This window comes from Piliocolobus tephrosceles, chromosome 7 (genome assembly GCF_002776525.5).
Source record: "Piliocolobus tephrosceles isolate RC106 chromosome 7, ASM277652v3, whole genome shotgun sequence".
Taxonomy (NCBI): Eukaryota; Metazoa; Chordata; class Mammalia; order Primates; family Cercopithecidae; genus Piliocolobus; species Piliocolobus tephrosceles.
In genome coordinates this window covers 83,256,434-83,276,354 of record NC_045440.1, presented here as the reverse complement: position 1 = coordinate 83,276,354, position 19,921 = coordinate 83,256,434, and positions in this window count along the sequence as shown.

Sequence of the window (19,921 nt, the reverse complement as noted above, 5' to 3'; positions counted from 1 at the left end):
AGGTGGAAGCCAAGAGATAAAGAAAAATATGATTATTTATATAACTAGTTCCTTACCAGAACGCTGCATAGTTCAAGAGCTAATAAGACTCCTGTAATAACTCTGAACCCAAGAGGTGGTAATCTACATTTTATTAGGTGGAAGAAATTTAAAATTGTTTGTTGCAGAAGATTAAAAAGAAGGGAAATAAAGAGAAAGAAAGAGACTGAAGCGTGAATCAGAAATGAGATTCATGATTTTCCTTTTGATCTACAGAATAGCAACTGTCTGTACTGCATTATAACTTCATATGATTTCCCATCAGGTTGTCTGAAAATTGACTCTTTAAATGTGATGATGCTGAAAAACGGTGTCTAAGAAAAGAAAGCTTTCCTTTAAAAAATTTAGTTTCCTGTAGCATTTTACTAATGAGGTACACAATAAGATTATATCACTCATGCATTATTTAACATCATACCCCTTGAATTTCCATCTCCTGATTTTAGATGACTCACATGCCGGAAAACAGAACAGCCTCAGGCATTTTAAGTTTTGAATATAAATCACCTATATAGTTTTAAAATGTTATGTTAAATAAAATACCCAATTCTCTGGTCTTATGTGTAAGCAAGAATATATATTTTTGCATAATTATAACTTTATTTACATTTTGTAATATATCAGTTTTCTCATTGAACTAATTTTTATGGAGTATTCACTGGTACAAGATGTCATGTAGAAATATATGGCATTGTTTAATTTAATTAAGAAATCATTACTCAACCTATTCTACTCCTCCCACTCAGTAACTTGACAAAAACACTTTGTTAACTTGCTAATATAAATTAAAATATTTACAGAAGATATTTATTCCATATTCAGAATGACCCAGGACGTTAATATTTGAGTTACAGAGGGAAATATACATTTCTATGTCCAAAATATATAATTAAATAAGCAGATTGATACAGTGCTGTGCTGAAGCCAGCTTGTATTGGCTCAGGGGAACTGTTGTTAGCATCTCTTTTCAAATAAAGTTTAGGGATGCCAAATTGATAGTGATGGGAGTATTTACACCACAGAAATGGATAACTGCAACAAAAAAATGGGTTTGGTTTGGTTTTGTTTCAGAGTCAGCTGGTAAACACTTACCAGCCCACCACTGCTTTTAATCAATGTTGTTTACAGAATTATTCACACAAATTAAATGGTCTTGAAAGAGCAGTCTTTGATAAAAGATTATAACGTAATACATGAATTAAAATAATATTCACAAATTACATGACAACTGGCATTTATTTAAAGTGATCTAACCCTTCTAAAAATTAGCTAGCAGGGCAACAAGGAGTAAACAAAGCAAAATTAATAAATTTGTGAATATTTTTAGTTGGGCAATTGTTACATAGGTTCATTTTGCATGTTTATGGTTGCAAAACTTTTCATAAGAAGACATTTAAAAAATGAAATGCAAAATACTTATACATATATCAAATATATATATAGTTTGTGTATTAAGCAGTTTTAAATTACATACATGTATTCACACATAAGCAACACATTCTTAAAAATAAAGACCACCTGATTGTGGTTTTGATTTGCATTTCTGTAATGATCAGTGACAATAAGCAATTTTTCATGTTTGTTGGCTGCATAAATGTCTCCTTTTGAGAAGTGTCTGTTCATACCCTTCACCCAATTTTGATGGGGTATTTTGGGGTATTTTTTTTTTTTTTTTTTTTTTTTTTTTCCTCATGAATTTCATTAAGTTCTTTGTAGATTCTGGATTTTAGCTCTTTGTCAGATGGACAGATTGCAAAATTTTTCTCCCATTCTGTAGGTTGCCTGTTTACTCTAATGATAGTTCCTTTTGCCCTTTAAAATGGTGATCATTAAAAAGTCAGGAAAAAACAGATGCTGGAGAGGATGTGGAGAAATTGGAATGCTTTTACACTGTTGAGTGCAAATTAGTTCAACCATTGTGGAAGATAGTGTGGTGATTCTTCAAGGATCTAGAACCAGAAATATCATTTGACCCAGCAATACCATTAGTGGGTATATACCCAAAAGATTATAAATCATTCTTCCATAAAGACACATGCACACATATGTTTATTATGACACTGTTCACAATAGCAAAGACATGGAACCAACCCAAATGCCCAAATGCCCATAGACTGGATAAAGAAAATGTTGCACATATATGCCATGGAATACTATGCAGCCATAAAAAAGATGAGTTCATGTCCTTTGCAGGGACATGGATAAAGTTGGAAACCATCATTCTCAATCAACTAACACAAGAACAGAAATACAAACACTGCATGTTCTTACTCATAAGTGGGAGTTGAACAATGAGAGCACATGGACACCAGGAGGGGACTATCACACACCGGGGCCTGTCTGGGGGTGGGGGGCTAGGGAAGGAATAGCGTTAGGAGAAATACCTAATGTAGATGACGGGTTGATGGGTGCAGCAAACCACCATGGCACACGTATACCTATGTAACAAACCTGCACGTTCTGCACATGTACCCCAGAATTTTAAGTATAATTTAAAAAGAAAAAATAATAAAAAAATAAAGACCATATATATTTACAAAGCATTTGCTGTATAGTTATTCAATTATTATCTTAGTATGTCTCCATAATATGAAGTTATGGTTTGTAGTTTCATTATGAAAAGGAAATATATCATAAATTCCAAATATTTCCTTAACTGTGGTTTGAACTTTATCTGGGGCATCAAAAGGCGTGGGACCAACTTATCTTCTTAAGTAAATTTAAACAAACAAAATCACCAAACGATATATATAGTTGGATATACCTTTAGTAGATGTATTGAGGGGTTACACAATTCAAAACATTTTAAGATTGAAGTTCTTTGTACACCATTGAGTCCAACCACTTTATTTTGAGGGAGGAATAAAAGAACAATAAACTTCTTTAAAATTAGAGTTAACCGAGTTCTTGCTACTCAAAAGTGTGAACCAATGTCAATATCACCTAGGAACTTCCAGGAAATTCTGACATTCAGCCCTTGTCCCAGAAGTAGTGAAATGGAACCTGTAGTTTAACAAGATCCCCAGGTGATTTACACACGTATAAAAAAGTGAAAAGCACTGAACCAGGCAGCACCAAATTTGGTGCACTTGTCTCTGATTCCCCTACCTCATAACCCCACACTCTCTGGCAAGAAGATGGACTTTGTTTTGCTAATCTTAACAACTATTTGGACTTTTCCTGGTCCAGGTTCCGTTAGTGCATGCACATGCACATGCACATATTGCTGAGACACTAAGAAACTTCTGTCAGGTTTTACCTCCTTCCTTCAATCCTGAATTGGTTACTTCATAAAAGGAAAATGTTGATATTCTGTAATCCTGTAACAGTGGTAAGGTACAAAAAAGATAAACAATAAGTACAGCCATGATCTTGTGATAATGATGATGGTTGTGATGGTAAGAAAATGTTCATGTTCTGCTTTACAGACAGGGAGTCTCATAAATTCATTACGATTAATATAGTAATGAGTGTCAGAAGAACTGCAAATACTGTGCTAATGGCCATATACCACCCTTGAATGAGTGTAAAATCTTTTAACTTTAAATGAGTGTTTAACTTTTCCTCTGACCTCAAGAGCACTTTATTTGAAGAAGAAGTGCATGCGGAATGCCTATGGTAGCAAGAACAGCAGAGCTTCTTGGGCAGAGAGCCTCTGTGGCAATGCAAAAGGGAGGAAGTTGCCATGGGTTAAAACAATTACCCTACACTAACTTAACTGACAAATAATTTATAGAAGCCAAGAAATATTAATTGAATAATGAATCGCTTAGAGTGAAAATAAAATATATGTGGATTGATAACCAGAAAGTAAACAAAGATTGAAAAGAGCTTAGGAGGACAAGAGTACCTTGAAACTTAAAGCCACTAAATAAAGAACTTTATGACAGTAGGCCTATCAAACATCAGAGTAAGAAACTAAAAAAGGCTGTCAAATCCCAGTGCATGACCTGGGTAGCAATAGGATGTTTGTGTTTCTGTTCAGGTAGAGCATTGCACTAGGAGAATTTTAACTTTTTTTAACAACATTTTTTAAATACTGTATTTTCCCTTAGGTGTGCTACTCCAGTAAAGTAAGACAGCTGTCATTTCAATGTTTGAAATACAGCGTAGTGGCCTTTAGTTAATATCCTACAATGCTTAAAAAGCTGTTCTATGCCCAAACAGAAGGAAACATATTATGCATTCTTGTTACAAAGCAAAAAAAGTCAAAAAAAGAAATCTAGGTAAAACAAAACTTAAAAAAAAAAAAACCTAAATTATAGTAAATATAATTTTTCATTGTGTGGTTTTATTAAATGTTCAGAATATGCTCTACTCCTCTACTTTGTGTATCAGTAAGGTTGAGATCAGTTTAGCGATTGTTCTTACTTTGGATGTGATGACCTGATTTCTCACGGAAAATTGCTTTGAATTTTCTTAAGGTAATAGCCATTCTAGCATAAACATACACTGTAATTTGCTTTTGGTTTTTGCTTTGCTAGGAGAGGTTGTACATGCTTTCAGAAAGCATCTTTTACCTTCCACTGCTTATTTTTCCTAAGAGATCAGACTGTCAGTGTTATTTTATGGGTTACTTTACGCTTTGTGATTTTTCTATGATTGACTTCTTGCACTTAAGCTAAGGAGATTTACTGATGTTAACTGAGTTTGTTTGATTCCTATGAGAGCTAAGACTTTAACCAAGCAAATCTCACATTGATAAAGATGCTTCATATTCTGTACCTTATCTGGATATGCATAGGATTGTACAGCCAGGTGCTTTGAAAACAGTTGGAAAAAGTTAAATATTTGTTAATATCATTCTTCAGCTCAGTATGTATTTGTATAGATTGTTAAAAATGTACTTCTTGATCCCTAAGAATGATAATAAACTGACTTTCTTTGGGCTACAGTTGCCTCATATATAATACAGATGATTTAAATTAGATGAGAAAATGACTTAATAAACATGAAAATATTTGTAACATATAAAGTGCCCATAAATATGTATAAGCCAGCCTCCAAGATGGCCCTCGTAATCCTTTTCTCCTGATATTTATGTCCTTGTGTGGTTCCCTGTGATATTAAAGAGGATTGACCTATTTAACCTATGCCATACTGTGAAATTCTGGTATGTGACTTTCAAGGTTAGATTATAAAAGATGTCACAAATTATGCCTAGATCTCTTTGGGATCATTTACTCTAGGGGAAGCCAGCTTCTGTGACATGAGCACACATAAGTATAGTCCTGTGGAGAGATCCAGGTATCTTGACTGTAACCTCATCAAAGAATCTGAGCCAGAACAACCAAGTTAAGCCAAGTCCAAATTTATGACCCACAAAAATTATCTAAGATAATAAATCGTGATTGTTGGCTTAAACCATAAGTTTTGGGATACTTTTTTATGTTAGAGTAATAAATAGAAAATGGTGACATAGTCATTCATTTGTCCAATGTTATGGAGTATCTTGTACCAGGCACTGGACTGAAAAGTTGAAGACAAAGACAGAAACACATAATTCACTGAGAAAGATAAAAACATAAAACTAAAACTAAAAGATGCTTTTGTGTCATACTATACTATAATGAGTTTCATTGTAAAAGCCCCATTGCTGTAGTTCTTTATCTTCAACTAAGCAGCATTTGTGAAATCCTTAGGCAAACACAAAGTAGAAGAAAAGAAATTTCCCTCAGTAACCTGGATAAATGCATTGTGATTATTATAACTTTATCTTCTTTAAAGATATGTTGAAGCTAATTAATTAATTTGCTGAAAAACATATCTATGAACCAGCGTCAACTGTCCAATCTTGGCCCAGAGGATTTTCTATTCCACAGACAAAACAAAAGCTCCTTATGTTGGTTTTCCTTTTTCCAGAGAGGCAGCCAAGTGGAATCACAATTAGTCAGTAGGAATAGGAAAACTAAATGCAAATGAAAACAAACAGAGAGTGCAAGCAAACCCAACATTACATACATGATGCATATCTTGAATTTTGAAACTAACTACAGTGAGTTAAAATGGGTACATAAACATCTCTGAGTTTCAAGAGTAACAAAAAGTTGTGCTCAAAGAAACCACGCTGATTCTTGGTCTAAGAATATTACATATTACAGATACAGAAAGCAAATGTTATCAATAAGTAGCTTACCCTCAGCCATGGAGTTAGTTAATTCAAGAAGTAGGAATATAACAGAATTTCAAAGCAGATTATTTTCCAAACTCCATTAAGTGGCATCTTTAGTCATTTAAGAATCACAGCCAACAGAAAAATGGCTGAACTCACTGTTCTGTAAAAATTCTAATTTATGTTGATGCCACACACCTCTTCTTGTTCTGTAAGTAGGAGTGTCAAGTGTCTATTTGACACACAATATACTAAATAGTAAAATAATTTCTTTCTTATTCCAGGAGAAAAGATAACCTTGTAAGGTTGACAATGTCACTTCAGAAAGCTGTATAATATTCCTTCAAAACCATACTTCAGAGAACATAAAGAATAGAGATCTTGCTACAGGGCAATAAACCCTAATGTACAACTTTTCAAACCACGATAGTTCCCACATTTAGAGTCAAAAAAAACAAGATTTGTAACAGCTCCTAAAAATAAGGTGCTGGAACAGAATGTGCTTTGATATTCAAAAGTTTTTCTGAGGAAGAAACTGACAAAGCCTGACAACAGCATCTGTCATGATTTTTCATTCTTTGATATTACTATGAAGGTAAGAACTAAAAGCCTGGAGTATCAGGTTTCAAATACTTGTTTCATAATGAAACTTTGGCTATAGCATAGTGTCAAAATGTATCTCATAATGTTCTTGGTGGTTTTATTCTTTGTAATATTTACTGTTTCTTAGGTTTAAAATTAATATTGAAAATGTTAAAGAAATAAATTGGAAACACCACTTTCCCTATAATTACAATGTCCAAATGATGTTATTTAGTTTACTAATCTCAAATACCACATGTTCTCACTTATAGGTGGGAATTGAACAATGAGAACACTTGGACACAGGAAGGGGAACATCACACGCTGGGGCCTGTCACGGGGTTGGGGGAGCGGGGAGGGATAGCATTAGGAGATATACCTAATGTAAATGATGAGTTAATGGGTGCAGCACACCAACATGGCACATACATACATTTGTTACAAACCTGCACATTGTGGACATGTACCCTAGAACTTAAAGTATAATAAAAATTTTATTAATCTAATAAAAAATCTTCTTTGTTTGATTAATTCAAAATAAACAGACTAAACCACCTTCAGAAAAGTGTTATTTATAACCCAATTATAATTTACATTTAAATCTATGTAAAATTTTAATAATTCTACTTTTTTAATGCTCTTCAAATGCATGACTTAAGCAAAACCTTCCTCAGTGCTTAAAAATAACTTTTGAGAATTTAGTAGATTGAACTTACAAAAATAGTTACTTAAATTATTTTGATTATCACAATATAGTTTAGAATGTTGGTCGAATTACATTTTCACGTTGAAATTACAAGTCTAAAATGAACTGTGCACTTTAAAATTTTAATTTAATATAATCTCAGATAGTCCAATAAGTAAAATTATCTTAAACATTATCAACATTTAAAATGCCAAGTACTTGTATTACTCCTAACGGTAACACCGAAGTGTGAATATCTTAGGTTTGATTCATGTCATTTCTATTTTAAATTCTAACCTTTCTGTATTGGAAAGATAGTTATGCAGTAAGTAAACATTTTAATCATCTCAGATGGGTTGATTGCTATCTCAGTAAATTGGGGTTATGTAGCCATAGAAGTTGTTGGGACCATAGGGGGACATGCTTAATGTACCTAGAGTGATTCCTCCTCCACCCAAGAGAGATGCACTGAGCCCTGCTCATATTCGCTTTGTTGATAGAGTATTCATGGTCTGTACTTTTCAGATGGGATGTTAAATTTCACAAATTATGAGTTACACTTTCACAGTTCAATATCTGAATTCACTATATGAATACCTATATACTCCTAAAACTGGAGATAACTGTCTTTACTGGCTTTCCGGATTTATTTTCTTGTATATTTTTATTTTTTGTGATTACAATTCTTAAAGATATCTTAAAGATATCCAACTGTTTTTCACGTGTCTCATAACTTTGGTGATGCACAAATCAGAAGTCATCAAATGAAATATGGAAGAGAGGTTTTTAAAGTAATCAATATGAAATGGCAGAAAACAATTACACAAACTTTCAGTCAATTTGACAGTATCATTGGGCCTAACCTCCCAGAATAGTTGAGCAAAGTTGGCTGCCCATGAATGCTTATAAGACATGGTGCCATAATTATATCAGTAGAGTGATGACACATTGCTTCATTCAGTCTTCACATCATTCCTTTTGATCTATATATTTTCTTAAGTTGTTTATAATTATTATAAATATATATATTATTAAAACTTGTGCACTTAATCTTAGAACATTGATAGGGTTGAATACTATCTCAGTGATCAGAAGATAAAAATGGTAATTAAATTATACATAACAGAAAAGTTATAATTTTGGGGCCATTTCAATGATCAAGGAACAGTTTCTTAAAATGGGATAGTCCTGCAGAAAATGTTGTCCCAAGAATTAAACCTCATTAACTACCAATAGAGTGTTCACTGGAGATACGGTCTTCCCTCTTGAATCAGTTTTCTAGGACTGCTGTAGCAAAGTCCCACTACCTGAGCAGGTTAAATAACACAAATGTATTGTCTCACAGTCCTAGAGGCCAGAAGTCTGACAGCAAATGGCCATTCTTTCTTTGACGGTTCTGGGAAAGGTCTGTTCAGGCCTCCCTCCTAGCTTCTGGTAGTTCCTTGACTTATGACAGCATAACTCCAAATTTCATATGGCATTCTACCTGGGTGGGTGTCTGTCTCTGTATTCAAGTATCCCTATTTTAAAAGAACACCAGTCATATTGGATTAGGGCTCATTCTAATGCTCTTATCCTAATTAATTATCTCTGAAACAACCCCATACCCAATAAGGCCATGTTCTGAAGTGCTGGGAGTTAGGACTTCAACATAGGAAATTCGGAGGAACACAATTCAACCCACAACACCAAGAGCAAGCACCTTAGACATGGTTGCGATATGATGGGAGGCAGTGACAAGTCATCATCACTTTAGGAGTGGAATGGCTTGAGGCCTGCGATGAACACTTTTCCTGGAGATACAAATCTGAGGTACGGGTTACTCTCAAGTAACAAGTCACTGCGTTTGACCTCAGAGGATGTTTAAGAAGGTAGTCATTCAAAATATTTTTCTATAATATTTTTCTATTTTTTTCTAGAAAAATACTTTTTTCTAAATTGTTTTTCTATTAAGAAAAATAAATTCAGTATCTCATATACTGGAAAGAATTTAAGGTAATAGAAAACTTTGGTAATAGAAATAGTACCAAAACTATTGATACCTCCTTGTCTCAGCTCTGTTTGAACGCAGCATATGATCCATAGGAGAAAAGTTTGTCTACCTTTTTTGCTTGTATATTTCTGAAGGTAGTTAAATGTGGTCACACTGAAAAAAAGAACTATGATTACCCATCATTTGATCTCATAGAATCAAATTAGAAAATAATAGAATCGAAGCTAAGATTCTTCAATTTCCAAAGGAGGATGTTGCTCTAGAGTGTAAGCACTGTGATGTGGCAGAGGCTGAGTTCTGGCATTCTATTTTTACCTCATTTTTATTCTATGACCTGTCTGGTCTTGCTAAATCAAGAGAGCTGAAAGATATAAAGTACTCTGATTTAATGGAGTCAGGGAAACTCATCCCACTCTAAACCTAACTCCTAGAGCCCCCCATTTTCCCCATTGTCTCTCAAATACCTTTCATGCTTCCTTATCATTGCTTGAGTCAAAACCCTTAGTGTTGCCCCATTCCGACCCATTGTATGTATTACTCTAGACTCTAGAGGTCTCCATCATGTCAATTAAAGACGAAAGCAATGTAAATTAAAATAGTTATAACACTAGAGTCCCCACCCCAGGAGTAAAATCTCTAGCACTTCATGTATTGGGAGGGCAATGTCTTAAAAAACGACCTGGGAATCCGTGCTTCCCCAAAATGTCTCTCAACCCTCACATAACTTTATTGATAATGCTTTAGTAAGTGCAATGTCCACTCCAAACCTGAAGCACTGCACAAGGGAGGTTGGCATGAGAGACTTGGACACACTGAAAAACACAATAGCCTGTCCTCAGTAGGGAGGGTGGAGTCCTGTTCAAGGAGCAGGTGTAGGGTCTTCCAACACCACAAGAATCATGTGGACAAGAACTGAGAACCTGATCCTACCCATTTCAGGTTTATTCCTGCCCTTTATCAACTAGTTTTTATGACCTTTATTTGCAGCAGGACATGGCTTAACCAACGTTGCTTTTTATTTTTAGTTGGCTTGCAGTCTTCAGTTTAGATGTCTACTTTCTCAAATCTTAACGTGTAGTTGCATAAGCACCTTTACGATCGTTTTAGCTCTTCTATCCTTTTCCCAACCAGTCTGGGCCTCCGGCAAAAAGGCTAGGAATTTGTCTCACTTGCATTGTAAATCCTTCAAGAGGTAGCGCCCAGGTTTCTGGATTGGGGACTGGTACTCTGCTGCCCCCTTCTGACCCTAGGCCATATTTTTATATTGAAATACAAACCTGTCAAAAGCCAAGCACTTCTCCCAGCATCTATCAAGAAGCCAACGATCTATACATTGACTAATAAATAGAAAAGGTCAAACATGTATTAAGAACTTAATTTTCCAGGCAGTATACTTAGCCTTTTGTGTATATTCATTATTTAATCTCCTTAACTTTCAGATAATTGTTACTGTAACTCATTGGATAGATTGCTTTAAGGGGCAATTGAAGAAATTAAACAATGTACCCAAGAACTTAAGCATATGTCATGCCAGGGCATTGTGTTTTTTGAAGTTTTTTCTGCCTGCTTTGCTCTGACTCAGGGTACGGGTCGACAGACTCCCTTGACTCAGAGTAAATTCTCAAATTGCCCAAAGTACCACATTTTATCATTCTTAGTAATAGTGTTTAAATTCAATTATGTATGAGTCTGAGCTACAGTTCAAATTTTGTTTCCTACGTTGTTTTCGGGATATAGAGAAATGCGACCTATAAAATAAACATTATATGCAAAGTCAAAAGCCTGAAAAATATTTCAGGGATGCTTCAGTGTCTCACAGCCTTGGGCAAGCCAGTTAACTAGCCCTTGTCACAGTTTCCTCAAATACGAAAACATTGCTCTTTCTACCTCAGGAAGGTATTTCTACCTCCCTCCACATTACGGTAGAAGATGTGTGTAAAAGATCTGTGAACTCAGTTCATGGCTTATGGAAGTACCTGGACTTGTTGTATATTTTATTCTAATTCTCTCAGTTTACGTATGCATTATGACTTTAACAAGGATCGTTGATTATACAAGAAAGAAAGCACACCGATAATTCCTACTGAATAACAGTATCTTTACATTTCAAAAGTAAAAACAATAATGATATTATATCAATCAATGTGCATGAGAAGATGTAGAGAGTAGAAAGGAAAATAATTATTGATGAAAGAGCTTACTCAAATAGACAGACGTGAACCTAGATGTTTTTAAATTTTATTATTTTAATTCAAAGGTAACCCAATTTTTCTAACCAAATAAGTTGTAAAATAAGACATCTACTACTACTGCTACAACTACTGTTACTACTACTGTTATTACAGGTAGAAAATGGGGAAAACCAAGTTATTAAATTTACCTCTATCTGTATAATTGTCACATAGAATGTTTATAAACTTCTTACCAAAATATACAGCAATCATTGTAATGATTATGTAATATGCAAGCAACCGTTTTTTTCTGGGAAATATCATCAGCTAACAATGTCAATTTTCCTCTCTCATTTATACTATTTCCATGAGAATTAGTACCCTTGTGGTTACGTTTTTCTCACTGAAATTTTAAACTATAAAAGAAGTAAAGAAAATGAGTATTATTATTTCAAAAATAGTAGCTCTTTAAATTAACACTTTTGACTATAGGACAACTTATTCTGTATTATCAAGTGCTATTTTCAATGACCTTCTAATCTGTTATTTGTCTCTAATTTTAACTCTCTCAAACTCTTGCCCCCAAAAAGATCAATGCAAAATTAAATCTCACCAATTCATCTTCTTTTAAAAAATGTTAATTTAAATTCATCACTTACAAGATAAAGCCAAACCTTCTTTAAGAAACAATACTGGTTTTTTCATGATCAACTTGCTTCCCTCTTCAGTGCCCGCTTTCCACTCCCCACCTTACACTTCACAGTTCAGTCATAGAAAACTGAAGACATTTCCAGATTATAACATCACATCCATTTGTTTCCATCTACTGCTGGTCCCTTTCCATTCCTGGACTTCTCTACAACCCCTTTCTTTGAGAGATTATTATTCAACTTCTTAGAGCCAGAATCATCTCTGAAAGAAAGCTTTTCAGGAAATCATCCTCAACCCTCCTCACCAATCCAGGCTCTATCAGTCACAGTGATAAATTATATTTAGTTAACAATATAATCCTATCTCTAGGTTAAGTAAGTTATATGCATTAATCACGTAATCCAGACAACTACCATATACAATTGTTAATATCTTTATCCCTTTGTGCTTAATGAAATAAAAATACTGAAAGGTTAATTCACTTGCCAAAGACAGCTCAACTAGTCAGTTCCAAACCTGAGAATTCAAATTCAGTTGGTCTGACTCCAGAGTTCCATTAGCTTTTACATCTCCGTAAATACTACTTGATATGTACAACACCGAACTGAAATGATTCCTTCAAATATTTATCTCCCCACCATGATTCACCAGGGGAAAAATCCAGTCATTAGTATTCTTATCTATATCACATTATATGTTATAATGTTCAATAAATATTTCTTTAGCTAAACTATGCTCTACTTTTTAAATTATGTTATTTTTAAATTAAGTTGAACATTTCAAAGGGAAAGTATATATTATTGAAGTAAAGAATATACAACATAAGTTGATCTTCTGAAAATAAGATAAATAAGTAAAAGTTATATACTTAACAAGTCTGTTAAATTTTTAGATAATAAAACAGAAAAAAAAAGTTTTCTCAAGCTTTTTACTGATGCAATAATTTGATGACAAATTTCATGAACACAGAGACTCTAAGATCTTCCAAGGGAGGCTTGCCTTTCCTTGACTGTTTAGAATCAGTGATGCAAAACAAGCAAATATATCAGCTCCTAAGAGTAATGATTAAACATTCAATTGAACTAACTGAATTTCTGAACAACCAAAGCAAAAGTAGGAAATATGCATATGTTTCCTTCTATAATTTGGCAAACTTTTAATTAAAATCTTATTTTCATAGTTGATACCTATATTGATTACATAATATTTGCAAGTTACTTAAAAAGGCAAACAAAATATTAATATTTGGAAATTATACGTATAAAACTTCCTCCTTAAATAATGTAACTATTTAAAAGAAAATATATGTATATATAATTATACATATTTATAATGAATCCACATAACTATACAGATAGGTAGATATTTAAACATATATAATTGCATAGAAAGATATAATTCGCTTTCTTACTTGGCCATGTATTATGTTGTACAATTATATCATATATTTGCTTGTTTTTGTCCAATTGAACCAGATATGGCAAGAGTTATTTCTAAAATCCAACTCTGAATACTAGGTAAGCAAATTCTTTGAATATAGTCCTTATGTTGGCTATTTTAACATTTCCAAATTATTTTGAGATAGCAAAAAGGATGTTGATGTCTAACAAATTATATACACAGGTAATTATATATATTTAACACACATATATAATTGTGCATATATATACATACACATTTAAACATGTGTGTATATATATGTGTGTGTATATATATGTACACATACACACATATATACATACACACATACATATATGTACTTTAAATTTCCACCACAAATAATAGAGTTTCCTATGTTGGTAAGACATGACATTATGGAACCCTTTAAAGATTTTTGCTTTTGACGATTCTAACCAGGCATGTCCATGTCCTGTATCTCTCATGTGTAACACTGAACACTATGAAAAAATTAAAACTGCCTTGAATATAATTCCTGCATTGAGGTTACATATTCACGTTTTCAGCTGTTGAACAGGCCACAGCAAAGGAATGGTTTTCTCTGAATTGCAAATATTTGCTACTATAAGAAAAGAGAGAAAAGGAGAGACAGACAGACATAATTGTGGTTACAAGTACCTGGGATCCTAGCCACAGTATCATACATCTGACCAAGACAGACTAAATGCTTCCCTCAGCTTGACTAAATTTCAGACAATTTTCACAAATATATGTCCCTGGCCACCCTTTGCTTAGAACATTTCCCTTAGAAAAGTTTCCATTGTAATTTCCTTCTCTGTCCTTCTAAAATATAAATCTTCTTCTAGCTGCTTGCCAATTTTACAGTCCAGTAATGTCTTTCTTGAGGAACTGGGAGACAACACTTTGAAACATATAATCATCAAGGACAATAGCATCCTCATCTCCCAGTCTCTGTGGGAGTTTAAGAGTCTAAGTTTGATAGATAAATGCAGATTAGCAAATACAGATGGCATAGTTACTTTGACTAATCTCCTCCCCAGTATCATCTAGTACTTTTCCACTGGCTCATTCCAGTACTTAAAGACTCTCCTGCCCTCTGTTTCAGTGGAGTTGAGTTCAGTTTCTCTTCTGTATTGCAGTAATCTTGAGCAATCTTCCTTGACTGTTTAACTTGTCCAGTGCAAATTTTCTTTTTCATATCAAACACTGTATATAAATTACCTATTTATTTTTTCTCTCATGTTTATATGATTACTTTAAACTTAGAGAAAAGGAAGGCTCTTTAAATCCTATTTAAAAATTTTTATAATGAAGTTAGTACATATAAATGTTGGATATAATGAGAATATGAATATTATGGTATAGTCATGTTGAATATGCCTAAAACATTATACCCATCAAACTCATTCTTTTTTCTTAAACACACCTTATAAGACAAGGTAGTCTTGATTTCTCTGCTTTCCATTAATCAAGTTTTTCCAATTTGATTAATCTATGTAATTTCCCTAGTCTAATTTGTTTTCCTGATTTTGAATGGTCTTTTGTATCAATTCACAAAGAGTTTTCTCTCCTATCTGCTCTCTCATTCTTAGTTGTTCTAATGTTACAAAATTCTTAATATGTCTATCATTGTTTGATAATAAAATGAATATAAATTGGGTTGAAAGGGAATTTTAACTGTTTAAATAATTTCCTTAATTTTGCCTTGAATCCCAAAAATTGCAAAACTAAATCCAGAAGCCATTCAAGTGGTGTGTATATAGAAAGACATGTAAACATTTATATATGTAAACATCACTGCTCACATAGAGACATTTTCATAGCAGAAAAAGCAGTAAATAAAAAATATATAATAAATAAGCAAAGTACATAATATGTGAGAAAGTTATAAGTGCTGTATAAAAAAAAAAACAGGGTAAAATATCTGCAGAAAGAGAGAGATGCAGATACAGGTACAAATTTAGATACAGATGCATATTCACCTATTGCATGCAAAAAACATTTTCTTTGTAATGGAGCTACTACTGACTTGTATTTTACCTCATGTTCCCTGTTGATGAAAGTACAATAGTTCACATTTTAGATGAAGAAAATTACTATATTATAATCTTGAATTTCATAATATTAAAAAAATACAGGTAAAAAAAGACTGTGTTAAAAATACAAACTGGATTAAATATTTAGTCAAAGTGTAGCTAGTATGGTCTCTGGCAGAGAAAAAAATCAAAATATGTAACTAATGAGATATGACATTAAGTCAATACAATGAATTATATCCTTTTTGACAAAAGACATATTAGAAATAAATGAAATGAATATAGAGATGAAATATCCTGAATCGCTGAAAAAATGTTCTAGAGAAAAAATGAGAAATAAATTTAAAATGATTCTATAAACTTTTTTGATATAAAGTCAGTGTTATTAAATTTTCAGGTTTTAAAATTTTTAACATGTAGTCTTTAGATGACAGAAATAGCTTTCTTTAGCATGGTTTCTTCTTTTTTTACAGACAAACTGCAGATTATTTTATTTTTCAATATTATTTCCAAGTATGAGACATAGGCATCAATTTTTCTCTTGAAATCTAATATATTTATTTTTGTGTGTGAATGGGAATAGTTTATATTTCTTCCATTTCTAATAGTCTTAGAATTAGCTTAGTTAAAAATATCAAAAGAATTTAAATTATGTACAAAATAATTCTGAAAAGGATTGTTGGGGTCTATTTTTTTAAGACAAACAAAGGGAGGCATTTTGATAAACAACTTCAGCAAAGTTTCAAGATATAAAATCAATGTAAAAAATTAGTAGCATTTCTATACAGCAATAACATTCAAGCTGAGAGTCAAATCAAAATCACAATACCATTTACAATAGCCATACACACACAAAAATGAAATACTTAGGAAAACAGCTAACCAAAGAGATGAAATATCTCTACAAGGAGAACTATAAACCACTGCTGATGACACTAAGAAATGGAAAAACATTCCCTGCTCGTGGATTAAAAGAATCAATATAATTAAAATGACCATATTTCCCAAAGCAATTTACAGATTCAGCACTATTCCTATCAAACTACCAACATCTTTTTTCACAGAATTAGAAAAAAAAAATTCTAAACTTCATAGGGAACAAAAAAGAGCCCAAATAGTCAAAGCAATCCTAAGTAAAAAGAACCAATCTGGAAGCATCACACTACCCAACCTCAAACTATCCTATAAGACTACAGTAACCAAAACAGCATGGCACTGGTACAAAAACAGACACACAGACCAATGGAACAGAAGAGAGGGCTCAAAAATAAAACCACACATCTAAAAACATTAAATTAAAGATTTAAATGTAAGACCTTAAACTATAAAAATCCTAAAAGAAAATCTAGGACATTCCCTTTTTGACATTGGCCTTGGCAAACAACTTATGGCTAGGTTCCCAAAAGCAATTGCAATAAAAACAAAAATTGTCAAGTGGGACTTCATTAAACTAAAGAATTTCAGCGTAGCAAAAGAAATTGTCAATAGAATAAGTAGACAACCTACAGAACAGGAGAAAATATTTGCAAACTATGCATCTAACAAACCTCTAATACCTAGAATCTATAAGGAGCATAAACACATCAACAAGCAGAAAAATTTTTTAATAAAAGTAAAAATAAAAAAAAAATAAGCAAAGGGGGAAAGCGCACCCAAGATGGCCAAATAGTAACAGCTCCAGCCTCCAGCTCCCAGCGTGAGTGACACAGAAGAGGGGTGATTTCTGCATTTTCAACTGAGGTACCAGGTTCATCTCACTGGGGCATGTCGGAGAGTTGATGCTGGTCCATGGGTGCAACCCAACCAGGAGAGCCGAAGCAGGGTGAGGCATCCCCTCACCTGGGAAGCGAAAGGGGGAAGGGAATTCCTTTTCCTCACCAAAGGAAATTGAGACACACAACACCTGGAAAATTGGGAAACTCCCACCCTAATACTGTGCTTTACCAAGGGTCTTAGCAAATGGTGCACCAGGAGATTATATCCTACACCTGGCCCAGAGGTTCACACGCTCACAGAGCCTCCCTCATTGCTAGCACAGCAGTCTGAGATCTAACTGCAAGGCAGCAGCAAGGCTGGGGAAGGGGCGCCCCCCATTGCTGAGGCTTAAGTAGGTAAACAAAGCCGCTGGGAAGCTCAAATTGGGTGGAGCCCACGACAGCTCAAGGAGGCTGGCCTGCCTCTGCAGATTCCTTCTCTGGGGACAGGGCATAGCTAAACAAAAAGCTGCAGAAATCTCTGCAGAGGTAAATGCCCCTGTCTGACAGCTTTGAAGAGCGCAGTGGATCTCCCAGCACGGAGGTTGAGATCTGAGAACGGATAGACTGCCTGCTCAAGTGGGTTCCTGACCTGTGAGTAGCCTAACTGGAAGACATCCCCCACTAGGTGCAGTACCTCACATGGCAGGGTACACCCCTGAGACGAAGCTTCCAGAGCAAGAATCAGACAGCAACACTCGCTGTTCAGCAATATTCTATCTTCTGCAGCCTCCGCTGCTGATACTCAGGCAAACAGGGTCTGGAGTGGACCTCAAGCAAACTCCAACAGACCTACAGCTGAGGGTCTTGACTGCTAGAAGGAAAACCAACAAACAGAAAGGACACCCACAACAAAACCCCATCAGTTTTTCACCATCATCAAAGACAAAAGGCAGATAAAACCACAAAGATGGGGAAAAAGCAGTGCAGAAAAGCAAATTTTTGAATTTCCAGCTTTTCCCCCTCCAAAGGAATGCAGCTCATCACCAGCAATGGAACAAAGCTGGATGGAGAATGACTTTGATGAGTTAAGAGAAGAAGGCTTCAGTCGATCAAACTTCTCAGAGCTAAAGGAGGAACTACCTAACCAGCGCAAAGAAACTAAAAGCCTTGAAAAAAGAATGGATGAATGGATAACTAGAATAATCAATGCAGAGAAGACCTTAAAAGAACTGATAGAGATGAAAACCATAACACGAGAACTACATTACAATTGCACAAGCTTCAGTAACTGACTCGTTCAACTGGAAGGAAGACTATCAGCAATTGAAGATCAAATGAATGAAATGAAGTGAGAAGAGAAGTGCAGAGAAAAAAGAGTAAAAAGAAATGAACAAAGCCTCCAAGAAATATGGGATTATGTGAAAAGACCAAATCTACATCTGATTGGTGTGCCTGAAAGTGACGGGGAAAATGGAACCAAGTTGGAAAACACTCTCCAGGATATCATCCAGGAGAACTTCCCCAAGCTAGTAAGGCAGACCAGCATTCAAATTCAGGAAACTCAGAGAATGCCACAAAGACACACCTCGAGAAGAGCAACTCCAAGACACATAATTGTCAGATTCACCAAAGTCGAAATGGAGGAAAAAATGTTAAGGGCAGCCAGAGAGAAAGGTCGGGTTACAGACAAAGGGAAGCCCATCAGACTAACAGCAGATCTCTCGGCAGAAATTCTCCAAGACAGAAGAGAGTGGGGGCCAAAGTTCAACATTCTTAAAGAAAAGAATTTTCAACCCAGAATTTCATATCCAGCCAAACTGATTTCCATCAGTGAAGGAGAAATAAAATCCTTTACAGACAAGCAAATGCTTAGAGATTTTGTCACCACCAGGCCTGCCCTACAAGAGATCCTGAAGGAAGCACTAAACATGGAAAGGAATAACAGGTACCAGCCATTGCAAAAACATGTCAAAATGTAAAGACCATCGATGCTAGGAAGAAACTGCATCAACTAGTGAGCAAAATAACCAGCTAATATCATAATGATAGAATCAAGTTCACACATAACAATATTAACCTTAAATGTAAATGGACTAAGTGGTCCAATTAAAAGACACAGACTGGCAAATTGGATAAAGAGTCAAGATCCAACAATTTGCTGTATTCAGGAGACCCATCTCACATGCAGAGACACACATAGGCTCAAAATAAAGGGATGGAGGAAGATCTACCAAGCAAATGGAAAACAAAAAAAAAGGGGTTGCAATCCTAGTCTCTGATAAAATAGACTTTAAACCATCAAAGATCAAAAGAGACAAAGAAGGCCATTACATAATGGTAAAGGGATCAATTCATCAGGAAGAGCTAACTATCATAAATATATATGCACCCAATACAGAAGCACCCAGATTCATAAAGCAAATCCTTAGAGACTTACAAAGAGACTTAGACTCCCATACAATAATAATCGGAGAATTTAACACCCCACTGTCAACATTAGACAGATCAATGAGACAGAAAGTTAACAAGGATATCC